Source organism: Oreochromis niloticus, linkage group LG9 (genome assembly GCF_001858045.2).
Source record: "Oreochromis niloticus isolate F11D_XX linkage group LG9, O_niloticus_UMD_NMBU, whole genome shotgun sequence".
Lineage (NCBI taxonomy): Eukaryota > Metazoa > Chordata > Actinopteri > Cichliformes > Cichlidae > Oreochromis > Oreochromis niloticus.
In genome coordinates this window covers 1317144-1321789 of record NC_031974.2, presented here as the reverse complement: position 1 = coordinate 1321789, position 4646 = coordinate 1317144, and the positions used below count along the sequence as shown (strand labels likewise).

General features: G+C 38.4%; 1 long non-coding RNA gene across 1 annotated transcript; it reads left to right on the top strand.

The window, feature by feature from the left end:
* The first annotated feature begins 2488 nt into the window (after positions 1-2488).
* Positions 2489-4395, top strand: LOC112847962 (uncharacterized). Its single transcript, XR_003221799.1, has 2 exons — positions 2489-3043; positions 3975-4395. It is a non-coding gene; the product is annotated as an uncharacterized LOC112847962 (long non-coding RNA).
* The last annotated feature ends 251 nt before the right edge of the window (positions 4396-4646 follow it).

The following is a 4646-nucleotide window of genomic DNA, read 5'->3' as shown; positions in this document are numbered from 1 at the left end:
TTCGACCTGTGTACAGAAATCTGCAGTGCCTGAACATGTAAACATGTTTAGTTGCTTCACTCAACAGCCTGACTTTGGATGAATGACAATGAAATTTGTCTTGCAGATTGAATGCAACTTGCGTCCAAAGTGGTACTACACAGTGTGCGTGGACTTCCCCTGTACAGAAGGGCACTACAAATTAGGGCTGTGCGATATGACCAAAGTCTCATATCCCGATATTAAGACGTCTATCGTTCGATAACGATATAAATCACAAAAATGTAACATTTTCTGTAAATTCTGTGAACGTCGGGCAGCTCGACTTGCGTGAAGTGTTTCCAGCTGGGCGTCGTGTACCTGGAGTCGAGTGTTTTAATTGATGCATGAAACGATACATTTTTAGACATAGGTTGTAACGGCCGCCGTTTTCTTTGTGAGTATTTATTACACAGCGTGCTGCGGGGAAAAGCCTGTTCTAACGTTTGAGTCTAAGGGTTATTTTTTTTAACACCTGACGGCTCTTTTTTGCTTCTCATCCGTAAATACTCTGCATCTTTCACGTGATTCAGTTTATTATTAAAAGTCTCAACAGGATCTTGAGCTTCATTGTGAAAGGTTTATGTGGAAAATAAACAAGATATCGTTGTTGCTAACGACAACGCATAAAAACAAGCGCTTGTCCTCCGTAGTGTGGTTATATTAAATATAAGAGAAAGAGAGAACTTTAAGAAATTAATATAGCCACTACAGTGATCATCAAAATAATGAAAAAATATTGCTGTAAACAGTTTATTTTGCGACACCATGAAACAAACGATAGCGTAAAATGAAACGATAGACGTTTTTATATCGTCATCCGATATATATCGTTATATCGAACAGCCCTACTACAAATGTTACATATGCTAAATAAACAGACAAAAACGGATCCCTATTATTTTTGTTTAATGACTGGTTTTAGTCTCGACAGTCCACATAGCTGACATTGCATCTTTCAACATGTTTGTGTTGATTTGAGTGCTCCAGGTGTAAGTGCAGCCACTCAGCCTGTACTGCAGATGTGTCACAGGTTAATATGGTAGTATGCTATGGTACTTGGCCACAGGTGGCAGTAGTGGACTAAACTCCATTTGAGATTGCTCCAGCTGCTTTGTGATAGTCAGTAGATTTGCTACAATTTGAAGATCATATGCAAGTTTTGGAAATGAAATGATGAATATTCTTAACTTGGCTTTAAAACCAAAAGAGCAGCTTTTGTGTCACTCACTTTCTTAAATCCACTCACTCTCACATCTCTACTCAGTCACATATTTGTTCAAGATGTATTTCTTTGTTATGGTGAAGAAAGTTAAAATCATGATGAACAACAGGAGTGATGATTTCTATAACTTTGTGTATATAATTTGGCATCTGTAACTGCTGTGCTTCACTTCAGCAACATGAGGTAATGTTCATATGTTGTTTCATGGTTTAACTGTTCTAGAATATTTTGAAAGTTATCTGCTATAAAAAGCCAGGCCAGGACAATCTCCCTTTTTTTTTTTTTTTTTTTTTTTTTTTTTTTTTCTGAAAATGATCGACTCGATCGAATTTGATATCCAGCCCAATATACAGGGTGTAACAGCCGGTGGTATGCAAGGCAGTAATTGACTTCATCCTTTCAAGTTCTTTTAGGGAACTAAACTTTTTTTGTTGTTGTTGCCACTGAGGAAAGTAGTAATTTTTGTGTGATAATCCATTGTGTTACGAACAACAGTGGTCTTTTGTCAGGGATGTGACTGCTTTCTTTTCTTGTATTATAAGGTTTAATGTAGGAACTTTTGCACTGGAGAGAGTGGCTGAGACTTTGATCCTGATTTGCTCTGATTTAGGTTGTGGTAATTTATTAATCTTTATGGTGGTTTCCTTGGCTGTGATGAGATCCACTATGGGCAGCAGTTGTAGAAAAATGGCAAAATTGAGTCTTTTGGCTAGCACAGTGTAAGCTCCTTAAATTACGACAACCTGGATGACTGAGAACCTTCACAGAGACGTCGTTTTTAGAATCCAGACGAGGACTTTACAAAGTGTGTGTGTGTGTGTGTGTGTGTGTGTGTGTTTCAGCCATTTGGACTCAGCTCAGCCACTACAGAGGAAACAATGACTTCAACACGAAAGGTGAGGAAAAATATCACAGTTACACTGTTATTGAAACTGTGCACAGCTGGTTGTTAACAGCAGCTTTATCTTTTCCATCCTGGGCTCCTCCAAACATACAGAATCTACATTCACAAACAAAACTACGCAATATACAAGAAAATACAAACATCATATTTTATGAGCACACAATGAAACAAAAATATCTGGCAGGTGGTAACACACCTACAACATATTTGTTGACATCTTTGATTCCACTAATGGAGTTTCAGTTTGTTCCACGACTGCATTTCACTCACTGTCTCTGTTTGTATCTCTGTCACTGCAGGACCAACATGGAGCGAGAAGTCAGCGCTCTCAGGAGGCCGACAAACCTCACGGAAGAAAGGGAGAGAAAAAATACAGCTGTGAGTTGTGTGGAAAATCTTTTACCCGGGCTGAACGCCTAAAAACACACCAAGTCATCCACAGTGGAGTTAAACCTTACAGCTGTGAATTGTGTGGAAAATCTTTTACCCAGGACGGAAGCTTAAAAACACACCAAGTCATCCACAGTGGAGTTAAAGCATACAGCTGTAATCACTGTGGTAAAGCCTTTGCTCGCAGTAGGTACTTACGAATTCATCAAGTTATTCACTCTGGAATCAAGCCATACAGTTGTGACATTTGTCGAAAAACTTTCACCCAGCCAGGGCACCGAAATATTCACCGGCGCATTCACACCAAAAATGATGTTTACTGCTGTGATCAGTGCGGAAAAGTCTTTGTGAAATCCAAAGATTTAGAGCGGCACATGTTTACCCACACTGAGGAGAGACCTTACAAATGTGACCTGTGTAAAAAGGCTTTTAAAGAGCCACGTTCCCTGAAAAAACACCAAAAGATTCACACCAGGAAGAAACTCTACAAGTGCAGTTGCTGTGAGGTATGTATTTATATTTTTATAGTTGCAGTTATTTTAAAGTATTAAGTGAATGTAGTTTAATTTCGAAAGTGAAGTGAAATTTCTTTCAGTCAACAACAACACAGATTATCGTTTTACATAAAAGTACTCAGTAATACAGTAACCGAAAAGTCCATTCCATAATTTCACTCCCAAGACTGACACACATCTATACTTCACATTGGTTCTCACTTTAGGTATTTCAAACTTATAAGACCCCCTCAAATCATATTTTCCATCTCTTAGTTTAAACATACTTAAAATACAAATTGGAACATTCTTTTCCATCACTCGATATATCATTTCTAAACTTTTAGAATATATAATGTCCATGAATTTTAATATAGATGATCCTACAAAAAACTGGTTGGTGGATTCCCTATATCCAACTTGATTTATTATTCTAATAGCTCTTTTTTGCCATTTAAAAATTTGAATCCAAATACATTTTTTTTTTTGTTTGTTTTTTTTTTTTTGTTCCCCCAAATTTCTGCACCATAGGTCATATAAGGCAAACAAAGGGAAATATACAATGGTCCAAAGCTAAATGAGACATGAAAACTTCATGTACAGAATATTCAGTCAAATCTGACACAAATCTATTGAAACTCCTGATGATGGAAAAAGTAATGTTTTAAAAGCTCCTCCCCTTTCTATCTAACATTCACACTCCAATGGATAAATTGGAGAGCAGCTTGGGGTTAGTATCTTGCGGCATGTAGAGTAGAGCATCCAGGGGTTTAACCATTCCCATTAAGTAGATTACTTACAAATGAAGAGTCTGTTTTGTCCAGTAAGCTGAGTGTTATAATGTAAACAGTAATTGGACGTTGGTAGAGCTGCTCTTTATTTCAGGCAACGTTCAAGATTAAAATGTTGAAGGAATTCCCTGACTTACACTGTCTTTGTTTAGAAGCAGAGCGACAAAGAATATGGATCCAGTTCTCAACCCTGTCGTCACTGTGGTGGTGGGAAAGACTTTCGCTGTGACCTTTGTGGAAAAATGTTCAGTAATCAATGGAGCCTAAAAATACATCAACGTAGACACACTGGAGACAAAATGAACTACTGCAAAGAATGTGGGAGAGGCTTCCCCACACAGAGTCAATTAAAAAACCATGAACTCATACACAGTGGGGTCAAAAAGCACGTCTGTGACCAGTGCGGGTCATCCTTCACCACTGCAGGTGAGCTTAAAGTGCATAAACGAGTCCACACAGGAGAGAAACCTTACAAGTGCAGACACTGTGACAGAAGCTTCTCGCAATCATCTGGTCGTAGCAAACATGAACAAACACACTGGAAGAGAATTTCAGCTGTGACCAGTGTGACAAGAGCTTCAAGAATCTCAGTTCAAATTCCAAATACAAACGATCCCACGCTGTAAATAAACTGTTTCACTGTTACCAATTTGCAAAAACATTCACTTCATTATCTGCTCTGAGCAAACATCAGCGTGATCATGCAGGACTGAATTCACTGGATCACAATGAATCTGAAGAGACAGAAAGATCCTCTTCAGGTTTCAGGGTCGGACTTAAAAACCTTGAGATCAGGCTCCACAGAGTTCAGCTAGAGTCTCCTG